The sequence below is a fragment of the Calidris pugnax genome, unplaced genomic scaffold, assembly GCF_001431845.1.
Source record: "Calidris pugnax isolate Ruff unplaced genomic scaffold, ASM143184v1 scaffold71, whole genome shotgun sequence".
Lineage (NCBI taxonomy): Eukaryota > Metazoa > Chordata > Aves > Charadriiformes > Scolopacidae > Calidris > Calidris pugnax.
The window spans coordinates 178,295-191,347 of NW_015090882.1; the positions used below are offsets into that span (position 1 = coordinate 178,295).

At 43.9% G+C, this 13,053-nt stretch overlaps 1 protein-coding gene across 2 annotated transcripts in view; it reads right to left on the reverse strand.

Moving 5' to 3' along the window:
- TPK1 (thiamin pyrophosphokinase 1) overlaps nt 1–13,053 on the reverse strand; it is a 332,423-nt gene that overhangs the window by 137,797 nt on the left and 181,573 nt on the right. The gene's annotated exons all lie outside the window — the stretch shown is intronic.

Here is a 13,053-nt window from a genome sequence, read left to right on the forward strand (position 1 = left end):
ACAGATTTTATATTTCTGCTCTACACAGTAACAACTGATAAGAGAAAAGTATTCCAACTACAGAATCTTTGAATATGTGCCTGTGTGTATAAAGTATATTACATCGCTAAAAAACCCAAAATGTTAAAGCTGCTTCTACCTTAGTGGTAAAAATTAAGGCATGGAAGACAAAATTTTCCAGATCAGGGCACGGATGCAGTTTAGTGGATTCCCTGCAATGAAATAACGAGTCTCCAATAGGAAGACATCCCCTATGACTGAAATGCTTCCCTGCACAGCCAGAAGGCATATAAAATCTTACAAAACCATCATGCAGTAGGGGATTTGGATGAAGTGGGAGAGATAAGGGAGGAGATAACGGCCCTTCTCCTCCCTCCTCAAAAAACTTCCAGAAGGAAACCTGGTCAAAAGTAGTAGCCCTTTTGATTCCCAATATTGCTCTAAATGCCTTTTCAAGTAGTAGTATCCACCCACAGATGTGAAGCATCCTACAGCTCCATCAGCACATGTAATCAAAGACCTCCCTTGCAGAAGTGACGTTGCTGCCCCCACGAAGAGCCTTGGAAAAGGCAGCTGGAGCCTGGACTCAGTGCTAAGCGTCAAACAATCCAAAGAGCTGCCACATCTCCACTCTTCACCAGGGAAGGCTGCAACATAAAAATGGCAGAGGGAGAAGGGACACAAGCCATCTGGAGCCTGTAATGACTATGTGAGTTGTGCGACGCCAGCCAGAGACACCCAGGGAGCCCGAGAAAGGTATAGGGATGTTCAGGCCCACCCAGAAAGCTCCCAGTTGGACCTGAAAAATCACTGAAGGGAATTTGTCCATCAAAACCCCTCTAAGCGAAAAGATGTCTCATTCACTAAGAACGGGGTGCTCTCAGACAGTCTCCTTATCAGCACTGATAGTGGCAAGAGAGACCAAGCTGTGAGAAACTGTGAAGAGACAGAACCTCCTCCACAACAAGCCTTTGAACAGCATAAGAATGTGACAGCTGAAGACTAAATCAATGGCAGGGACAGCTACTGCTGAGCACAGGAGAAGAGACAGAACCCGAGTTAGCAGCTCTTAAATTAGCAGTAGAGAAGGAAGGTCTTTTATCTTTTGCCAGGACCATTCCTTAACTTCACAGCACTGGCAGAAGTGCTTTATAGGTACTGATTGATAAATAAAACATTTAACCCCCACTTCCTCCCAGGACTTTGAAATATTCCTTCCTGCAGTCACTAACAATCCTGATCTCCTCCTTGGACCCCCCTCAGGATTTGGCAGCTGCAGGTAGGCTGCAATTCTGCTTTCCACCAAGGGAAAGCCAAATTGTCTGGGTTTTTTCCTAAGTGATGATCTACAGCAGATAAAATTATTTTATGATTTATTATGCTTCCTACACATTTCACTTTTGGATAGTTCTTACCTAGCTTCTTGGGATGTTCTTCATTAAGAAATTATTTCAGAACAACTACAAGGTACTACCAAGGCAAGATAACGTCACTGTGGTGGCTGGAAAGCACTTAAGGTCACTTCCTGCAGCTCCAGAAGAAAGCTGTGATGCACCACGCATAGCCATCCTACATTCAGCCCTGCTCCTGTCTTTTCACAGAATCCCAGAATGATATGGGGTTGGAAGGAACCTTTGGAGATCATCTAGTCCAACTCCCTGCCAGAGCAGGTCCACCCAGAGCAGGTCCCACAGGAACGTGTCCAGGAGGGTTTGAATGTCTCCAGAGAAGGAGACTCCACCACCTCCCTGGGCAGCCCCTTCCAGGGCTCTGCCACCCTCACAGCAAAGAAGTTCCTCCTCATGTTTAGGTGGAACTTCTTACATTCAAGTTTGTGCCCATTTCCTCTTGTCCTGTCCCTGGGCACCACTGAAAAAAGACTGGCCCCATCCTCCTGACACCCACCCTTGAAGTATTTATAGGTGTTGATTAAATCCCCCCTCAACCTTCTCTTCTCCAGACTAAAAAGACCCAAGTCCCTCAGCCTTTCCTCATCAGAGAGATGTTCTAGGCCCCTAAATATATGCACATATTCACAATAATAGTCCTCAAAGATACACCACAGAAATACAATCTAAATGTGTAAAAGGGATGTCAAATGCACGATTCATTAAAGGCAGTTACTGCACCCATGATATTGATATCAGGATGGTTCTCTGGCAGCAGTAACTGAAAAGGAAACCTGGCTTAACAGTGGTATCCTGAGACTGTGTACTCACTGTCTGCACCTCTGACACTTGGCACAAGTACTGCTGCAGATCACACGGGAAAATGTTGACAGCGTGCCACCATTAAAGCCATGGCTTCCTTCAGATCAAACTGTGATTTCTCACTCTCTTTCCACACCAGGCAGATCACCAGCTCTGGAATTGGCAGAGATTTTAGATCTGCTCCTTTTGCCACAAGGGCAAAGTGGTCAGACCCTGCTGGAGAAGAGAACAGCCAGCACCACTGGCATCTTCCCGCATCCTCTTGATGGCCTCGCTGGAATTAACGTCTGCCCAGTCCACGTTCACCAATGGTAAGAGAATTTTAGATAAATCTGTTGCTTCTGACATATCAAATCCAAGATTCCATACCACAGAACTGGATGACAATTCAAAGGCAGTTCTTGTCACCCTTCGCTCTATTCCCGAATGACAAAAATCTTCAAGACAAGAGCTCTCTGATGCAGCCAGGGTTTAATGAAAGGACACTCCAACAATTGCAAGCTAGGCAATAATGCTTGTAGTTTTATAGTTACCTGCTCAACTTAATAACATTAACCTTTGGTAAGAAAGTTAAAAAAGCCAAACAAATTTAACATTAGGAAAGGTTAGAAAAATCAATACCACACAGCAGGAAAGAAAACAATAGATTGCATCTGATGACGATATAACTTTGCTGAATGATAGGATGAGGCACACAGAATTAGGCTTTGGCTGTTCTGTCTTATTATAGCAGTTATGGGAGGCACTTTGCTAAAGAAGGAGGAGTGTGCCAGACACACATAATAGGATTATTGAACCCTATATTTCAGGCAGACACTGAAATCAGACAGGCACTGAAATGTCAATCGGAACATCTCAGCACTTCTCCCATTTTTAGAAATATTATGCATCTCAGCAGGTTGTGTGTTTGAAGAAAGCAGTGTGTGGACGTCCATTCCCCAATGTCCTTATTAATCTCTTATTAAAAGAAAGTAATGTTTGTTCTTTCTCTAATCTTTCTGAGCATGAGAATATAATTAGGACAGAATACATAAAATATCCTAATTTGTACTCTACCTCTGAGACCCTCCTATGGCAAGCCATTTGAGGCTATCTTTTGAAGCTTGTGTCTGGCTGTGCTCACTGAGTGCACCAGCGACATCCAGTTCAGTCTTTTTTAACAATTTCTCTTGCGCTGAGGCTCAGTTCTGAGGTATCAATCTCAACACAGATGCGCTTATGTATAGTGTTAATGGCAGACACAGGAAAGCCACGTATCCTCAAGTTAAAAGGGGAGGCGGCAGAGAGCTTATAGAGCCTCTCAAAACCACAGCACAGACAAACAGAGCTGAAGGAAGCTACATAAATTAAATGGTGTTTCAAAACTTTCTCCTTCCCCTAGACCTCACCCACCGAAATAGTAACGCACCCGGTCAGTCCCAGTATTACACAGACCAACTAAGTAAGAGCTACAGATTTACAGAACTATTTCAGTTGGAAGGGACTTTATGAAGTTATCCAGTCCAACCTCTTGCTCAAGAGCAGGTTGGATTAGCTCAGGCTGCCAAAGGCCCTTTCTAGTCTAGGTTGAGTATCTCCAAGGATGGAGACTCCACGTCTCTGAGCAACCTCCTCCAGTGCTTGACCGCTCCTGAGAAATTTTCTTTCCCAGTGTGAAACTGGGATCTCCCATGTTGCAAATTGTGTTTATTGCTTCTTTTCCTATTTCTGCTTACCTTAAAGAAGAGTCTGGTTCTGTCTCCTCTCTGCCCTCCCATCAGCAAGTTGAAGGCAGCAATAGGATCTCCTGTTCATCTTCTCCTCTGGAGGCTGAACAAGCCGGTTTCCCTCAGCCTTTTCTCACCCATCACATGCTCCAGAACTCCCTAACAGACATTTCCCTTACTCGTGCTATATCGGATGTGATATTTCCACCCCAGAGAGCCCAAAGGGGTCAATTAGCAGCAAAGAGGTAGAAGGTTCCTAGTTCTCTCTTCTTTTTTAATGTTAATTTCTAGCCCCAAGAGATTTCAGTCATTTCACCCCTCTGGTATCATTTTCCGCTTTTGCCCACTCAGAGAAAAAAAATAGACCTCCACATTCTTCACATATTACCTGCAGGCACCTGAATGTTTTGAACCCTCAAACATGCAGACGAATATTTTCTCTCTGAATTGGGCTCAACGTACTTGATACTGAAAAAAAACTGTAAGAAAGAGCGTACATGGATCCAAGCAAAGCATTGCTCTAGACCAGGCATCGACAAACAGAAAGGGACCTGGGGGGCTGACTGCAGGTCTTGCACCGAGCCCAGCCAAGAAGATAAACACGTGGATGCATAAGCAGAAAAGTTAAACAGTCATTATAGGCAAGGTGGTAGAACGTAGTAAGAGGGTGGTGTGAGACCAGAGCATTCAGTCAGAAAGGAAAAACCTAGTTTGGGAAACATTTCCTGCAGAGTTCATCCAGACAGTGGTCGTCTATATTGTTGGTCCAGTGTTTCCCAACTGATCCAAAAGAACTCTTCCAGAATGGAAGCCCAGTCTAGCATGGGATAAAGATGGAGCAGACTAGAATGCCACATGAGGTTTCTGAAAACATTTAGAGAGACAGCATTGGAGAAGGACAGAACACGAACATGTAGCTTGAGGTACTAATAGGCACAAAAGCTGCGTAGATTTCCTATGGGCCATAAGTTATTAGGGAATGATGTAGTAAGATGGCACCAAGACCACAGGCTGGTTATCTCTACGAGTTACAAACCAGCAACAAAGTAGCACCTTGAAACATTTTTCATTTTGGGAGCAGGATGTAAGTATGGAAGGCAAAGTAGTCAAGTTCACTGATTTCTTTTGGGAGTTTCAAATACTGTTGAACAACAAATATTGAACAGCTTCCTTTGTTTTGATCGGCTTAATTGTATGAACTGCCTTTTCATTTTTCTAGTAGAGAACAAAATGAATACGTGTAATTGGTGAAAATGATTTTTGGATATTTAAATAGCCAAAAATACGTGATTAAGTGAAATGCTTTTTTTTCCTAGTTTTTGGACTCAAATTCGGCTGACTGCTTGGCATCAGCACTAAGCTAATGCAGTACAGATTGCCTGGCCCTCAGTTCTGGGCTGGATGATGTTTTGACTCGTCCAATTGCACATTAAGTGGCACCGCCATTCAGATTAACTAAAAGAATTTATTAATCATGTTGAATGAAGCATATGCCCTGGAAGCCAGATAACAGAAATCTACACTCAAATGACAGCCCCATTACTGAGACAAACCAAGAACGTTCGGTTTTGACCATCACTTCTAACCTTATATAACGCCACTTGATTTATTAAACAAATACTATCTGGTGGTATGAAACAAAACCAGTAAATATATGTAAACATATGCACACCTCCACAAACAAAAAGCTACACGAACTTGTCCAATTTGACAAGCGATAAAAAAAAAAGGGGGGCTCTGTAGTTGAAACTTTGACTGCAACAGCTGCAGCCTCTCCTCCCTTCCCCTAGTTCTATTTTGATATCATCTTTTTGAAAGTAAATAAAATGTTTCCTGTTTTTGTTTTTAATGAGGCAGCATGTGGCTTCTGGTGGAGGATGGCGTTTTTATACCATACATTTGATGTTGAGATAGCAGCAATGAAAGAGTTCTTCTGTATTAATTAGGTTGCCCCTTTCAAAAGAAAAGCCTATTATTCACAAAATCATGGTAATTACTTAAAATGAACAAAATATGAATCTGTTCAGTTGGTATTTGACCAATACCAAAGAAAGCCAACATGCCTTCCTTGCCACCAATAACAAACTGACTCTCAGAAAACCAAAGGGTTTCTAGATCTGAGAAACCAAACCCAAGCATAAAACCTTCACAAAATAAAAAAAAAACACACCACCACCAAATAAAGAAACCACAAACAACAACAAAAAAAAAAACCCAAAAAACAACACCACCACCAAATAAAGAAACTACAAACAACAACAAAAAAAACCCCCAAAAAACCCGAACAGCACAGCTAGCGTTCCATTTGCTGGATAAATGCAGTATTTATCTGCACTGGACCAAATTCTTCGGATTTATTAAGTTTGGTGAATGAAAGCAAACATCTTATATACCCACCCACAAGTCAGAAAGTGCAATAAAATATATGTCATTGCAACACCTCTATCAGAAGACTGCTAACGTCTTTTAAAACTTTTGAATAACCAAGTGGAAAGGTAAGAGTGTTGCATGAGAAAACTGAGTTAGGAAGGTCTGTCAGGAGCTGCAGTCTCCTAGAGACAACCCACATCTCCCTGTACCCAGTCCTGGCATCTAGACACTAGACCTACATCCCTGTGCAACCCAGATGTGTTATTTCTCCAATCTGATGATTAAAACTGAGCACAGCCCAGCAGTGACAGCCACCTGCTATTTTTGGATCTTCTCTAAAATTTCCCTTATGTGCTCTTCCTTATCTGAAAAACAAAGGTTCAGAGCGAGCTTTAATTGATGGTCAGGCTCCCACTGTAATCAGTACCGTGAAAAGCTTTTGTTGGCCAAGCTGATGAGGCCCCTTGGATCCCAACCTATTGATAGGACTGATGACAGTGCCTGGCTTTTCTTGGAAAGGAACTGGGAAACAGGAATTGCTGCTCTATCTGTGTTCATTTATGTATGAAGATATGAGGTAGCTTGTGTAAGGGAAATGAGAGCACTGAATAGCACCAGCCTCTGGCACAAGGGAAGCACATGCCACTGACTGTAGACACCAAGAGCCACTACCCGGTCATCTCAGGAGGTGGTCATCCCCCTGTACTGGGCACTGGGGAGGCCCCACCTCGAGGGCTGGGTCCAGTTTTGGGCCCCTCACCACAAAAAAGCCATTGAGGGGCTGGAGCGGGTCCAGAGAAGGGCAACGGAGCTGGTGAGGGGTCTGGAGAAGAAGTCTTGTGAGGAGAGGCTGAGGGAGCTGGGGGGGTTCAGCCTGGAGAAAAGGAGGCTGAGGGGAGACCTTCTGGCTCTCTCCAACTCCCTGAAAGGAGGGTGTAGCCAGGGGGGGTCGGTCTCTTCTCCCAAGGAACAGGCCATGGGACAAGAGGAAATGGCCCCAAGTTGCACCAGGGGAGGTTCAGGTTGGAGATTGGGACAAATGTTTCCAGGGAAAGGGCTCTTAAGCCTTGGACTGGGCTGCCCAGGGAAGGGGTTGAGGCCCCATCCCTGGAGGGATTTAAAAGCCGGGTTGCCATAGTGCTTAGAGACATGGGTTAGTGATGGGTTTTATCAGAGTGAGGTTGGTGGTTGGACTGGATGATCTGAAAGGTCCCTTCCAACCTGGACAGTTCTGTGATTCTATGAAAGTGAGAGTCTTATTTTGTTGACCTGGATGCATTTTGAACCAAGACTAAGAACTGTAACCTTTCTAAAATGCTGTAACAACCTTTTAACACAATAATACTACCTTTGGCATTCACACCAATGACAACGTGAAGTCAGATACTCTCCTGAAATAAGGCAGAAAACAGAAAAGCTCCCCCAACCACAAACCCTGTGCCCCACGAGCTGAAGAAATAGGGTATGCAGTATTCCTTTCAATTCATACATCTGTCATAGCTTTTCCGAGGTGGGAAGGAGTGAGTGAGGATATCTGCATTTCAAATCCCATAACACTTTATGCACAGGAACCAAACAGGGTTTTCTGCATTGTGCGTTGTTGTTTTTTTATTATTTTGAATTAAAAGGGCTTCAGGTTAACAGTTTTTGCTTTTTATCACATAGGACGACAGACACTCTAAAGAACTACAGTTAATAAGCAGACACTGTATTTGAATCACCTTCTGTTTCCTGATTGCCAATTGTCAAGATTCATCTCAGGGTAAGAAAAACAAGGAGAAAACAGCGAGGCTTGTACTGGGGTGCTTTCAAGGATTTGGGCTGGCAAATTTTAGCCATCCTAAACAGTAGATATTTTACCAGCAACCTACGGATCCAAAAGCACTGCGTCTGTGAAAAACACATAGAAAATAGCAAAAAAAAAGTTAACCAGGATGGCATAAAACTCCCTGCAAGGTAGGGAGTGATATGGGGTTGGAAGGGACCTCTGGACATCATCTAGTCCAACCCCCTGCCAGAGCAGGGCCACCCAGAGCAGGTCCCACAGGAACGTGTCCAGCTGGGTTTGAAAGTCTCCAGAGAAGGAGACCCCACCACCTCCCTGGGCAGCCTCTTCCAGGGCTCTGCCCCCCTCACAGCAAAGAAGTTCCTCCTCATGTTTAGGTGGAACTTCTTATGTTCAAGTTTGTGCCCATTTCCTCTTGTCCTGTCCCTGGGCACCACATCCTTCGCCCAATTCAGGTCAGCTTCTGTGTTGAACATTTTTAAATGATAGGCCTGGCCCCTCCTCCTCCTCCTCCAGTTTTGCCACCTTCCTTCCAGTCATATTTCTCCTTCTCTATGAAGGGAATGGCTAATTTACATTTATGGCTGTCTCTCTTGCTTTCTCGAGGTAGATCATCTGGGACAGGTGGATTATAAAGCACTTCCAACATGTGCTGGTGCCTGAGATGAGCAGCGGGTTCACATCGCTGAAACCTGGGGATCTCCCAACACTGCTACACCAGGTCCACATCCTGCTTGTGTATTTATATACCGTAATGCACACATTGTATAGATTTATTTCTATTTATAGATGTGATGTATATATTCAGATACAGTATACTTATAGAAAAAGTAACGCAGAGTGAAGTTAATACTTTGTTGTTAGCCATAATACAGGATGAAAATTAACACGTAAAAGAAACGTTGCTCTGGGGAAATAATTGGAGGAATGTTCCTATCCAGTGTCTTAACAGATTCTCAAGTCAGAAGTACCAATATGTGAAAGGGTGCCAAAGTCAAAGGGCACACTGGTATTTATTTAGCTCTCGTGTCGTGTACTGAACTGAACTTTATGGGTCCAAGAATTATAAAGACTGAATAGAGGTAAATGCCTAATTTTCATGTAGACCAGTGGAAACGGGTTCCCCAAATTAAAAAGAAAATTAAATTGCTCTGTATTTCAACAAGTGATACTGCAAAGGTAACAGCAAAGAAAATAACTACTACTAATAATAATAACAGCAACAACCACCTCCACCACATAGCTTTGCAATCCATTCCCAGCAAAGATCACCAAACCATCTGAGAGCAACGAACACAAGTAATTGACGTGCTGACATTTTGACAGACATAAGGGAAAGCTCAGGAAAATTAAACCACTGCCCAGCAGAGCAGTTCTGACTTCAGCACGAGCAAGCGTTCCACCGAGTATGAACACATTTCCAAGTGAAATTCAGTATATTTGCTATATTTCCGCATAACCGAGGCAGATTCTTGAATAGTAAAAGGTCACACATCATATTCACACAGTTGCTGCATTTTTGATTTGTGGAGGGCTCCAACTACTCTGAACTGAAATGTGAGGCTGCTGAACAAACACTCAGTCTTTAGTTCTGAGAGCAGTTCATTACCTGGTAAGTTGGAAAACAGTTTTATCTTCCAGGTGTACTTCAAGGTTTCCTTTTTTCAATAGGCAGAGGTTGCAGGTTTAGAAACAGAGAACACCTTGCAATCGGGCTGTATGTACGTCCTTCTCCCCATCTCTCTTTTCCACACGATATATAAACAACTACTCAGGGGACTGTTCAGCTGGATACTGGAATATCCACCTTACTGTGCTGAATGTAATTGCCTTTCACAGGTGAAACGCTTCAGGCTTTGAGCAGGTGACAAAAATTACATCAAACAACACAAATAATGTGTAGCCAACCAATAGCAACGAATCCGCAAGCAAGACAGAGCTTTGCAATAAGAGCTTTTGCATTGGTACACCCTAGGTCTGTCCTAGTGGGACATTCACAGAATCACATGGTGTTGGAAGGGACCTCTGGAGATCATCTAGTCCAACCCCCTGCCAAAGCAGGGCCACCCCGAGCAGGTCCCACAGGAACGTGTCCAGGCAGGGGTTTGAATGTCTCCAGAGAAGGAGACTCCACCACCTCCCTGGGCAGCCTCTGCCAGGGCTCTGCCACCCTCACAGGAAAGGAGTTCCTCCTCATGTTTAGGTGGAACTTCTTATATTCCAGTTTGTGCTGGTTTATACAGCAACAGTGATTTCTGAAGTCCACCCCTGCCACTTGTAGCTCTCCTTACAGATAGCCAGCTCCCTGGCAAAGGCAAGCGAACACAACGTGATGGACACAGGCACTAACAGTTCAGAACCCACTCCACGAACCATCCCGTGAGCCGTGAGCAGTCACGATCCACTGGGCAGGTTGTAGTTTAAGGGATACATGTCCATCTCCAGACAGCAGGGGTCCCAGTCGGATCTCTATTAATGCTGCAGTGTGTGCCTTAAGTCAATTACCCTGAACCCTCTAACGTGGTTAGAGTTGGAAGGGACCTTAAAGATCATCCAGTTCCAACCCCCTGCCCTGGGCAGGGACACCTCCCACCAGAGCAGGTTGCTCCAAGCCCCATCCAGCCTGGCCTTGAACCCCTCCAGGGATGGGGCAGCCACAGCTTCTCTGGGCAACCTGGGCCAGTGTCTCACCACCCTCACACCAAAGAATTTCTTTCTGGTATCTCATCTAAATCTCCCCTCTTTCAGTTTAAAACCATTCCCCCTTGTCATATCGCTTCGCTCCCTGACAGAGTCCCTCCCCATCTCTCCTGCAGCCCCTTCAGGTACTGGAAGGCTGCTGTAAGGTCTCCCCAGAGCCTTCTCTTCTCCAGGCTGAACAACCCCAGCTCTCTCAGCCTGTCTTCATAGCAGAGGTGCTCCAGCCCTCTGAGCTTCTTCATGGCCCAGTCAGACAATCATATTCAGATAAACAACTGTTTAAGGCATACACCTACCTCTCCTCCACAATTTTTAAGACATACAGGTGAAAATCTGTCCTTTTCCTATATTAAAATTCTGTATTAAAATTCTTTAAAGACTTAATTTCTTCACCTTGACTTTGACATAAAAAAAATGAAGTTAGCATAAAAAGGCAGCAATCGTCATCTATTCTGCATCCCCATTTTAGCCATCATAGAAGCTTTTGCTTCCTTCGGAAATTCAGTAATTAAGCACTCTAGAATTACATGCTGCATCAAGTAAAATAAAAATACCACAATACAGTAAGGATGCGACTTGCTTATTTTTTCATTGGAATGAATCCCATTGGAGACCCACAGTGGAAATGGTTTTGCAGTGGATTTAAAACAAAAGCTGTTTTTCTGGTCAAGTTATACTATCTCTAAGTGAAAGAAGATACTTATTTAATACTTTCTTCATGTAAACTTCAAGAACCACCGTTACACTTCTAGGTATTTTATGTGAAGTTGGTACTTTTATTCCCTGCATATTATAACTCTTTTCAATTTTTTTTTGTGCACGTAACGCAAAGGAAATTCAAAACTGCAGCTTTCAATCAGGTTTTTTTTGAACGTGACACCCTGACACTAAAACGGGTATCTGCATGCAGGCTAGTGCAATGTAAAATACATTGGTTTTAACAGATTCACTGCGAAAAATCTCTAAAACTGCTGTGATCAATTCATTCAAATCATTATCAAGGCAGTAAAGGATTTGGCTAGATTATTATAGTGGAAGTAGAAGAGAACTACCACTTAGACTTTGGCGAGAATACACCACTAAGGAAAAACTCTGCGTTCAGTAAGTTTTGCGAAAGACCGTAACACATCTCTTCCGACAGACCCCTACCCAGCTCATCCTAAATGCTGCCAGTATTAAACTTTAAAGGGTGCTACAGCACCAGACATTTTTAATTAACTACTTATTCCTTCCGAACAATTTGGCGGAGTGTGAAGAGAGCTCATTTTCGAAGCAGCTCAGGTTATCACGCGCAAGAAGAAATGCAGCCCCGCATTCAAGAAGAATGAGCGGGTCACTGTAAATAACATCTGCACGCTCCCTGTAAATCATGGCGGTGACAGGAGGCACTGCCATGCATCTCATCAACATTACCGACCAAGCACAGCCAATTATTTTGATATGTTTGTACGACAGATTGCTGTTATTATTCAACATTAGGATGGTTGATGTGGCTGCGTAGGGCTGCCTTCCCCCAAACTTCTTGCTTTGTACTCTCAAAAAAGCATCTCCGCAAAAATTAAATGGAGGTGAGAAACTGGGGTGAGGGTTTTCTTTCACTTGCGTCAGGTAAAGTTCAGCCTCAAGTCACACCTTCTCTTAACTTCTAGCATTCTGGAACTCATCTTGAAATCTATACCAATGATCCTGTGCCATACCTTCAGCACCTTCCCTCACCACCAGGGTCTGCAACCTGAACTCAACCAACATCTCTGCTTTGCCTGACCAAGCTTCCTCCTCAGCTGCAATAACCAAGAGCAAGATCTCCCTTCGCTTCAGGAAACCACATAACTGTGCTTTGACAGCTCAAAAAATCTTGATCAAGAGATCAATGCAAAGGGGCCACAGTAATTCCGGTCATGTTCTGTCGCTGTTGGTGGGCCAGCACTGGTGTAAGGTGCAGAGCTTCTAGTCTGGGGGACAGGAGACTTCCACAACTCTTCAAAGACCCTCTAAGACTTGAGAGCCATCCAGCTTCAAGAGATTCAGCTGTTTGTTTCTGAAGACATGGGAGATTAGAAACAGCGTATATAAATAAAGAATTTGGGCAGCAATAAGCAGACAATAGAAGGATCTGAAGACTTGGCTGCGCAGCCTGTCCTGGGACTGGCAAAGCACAGGACATACCTGTGAAAGTGTGAAGCCTCTAAGAGAGTCCCAAACGCTAGAGCTGGATTTGCTATTGAGATTTGTGTCATTCCATGTTCATCTTCCATTTCACTTTTCATGGCATCCCATAGGT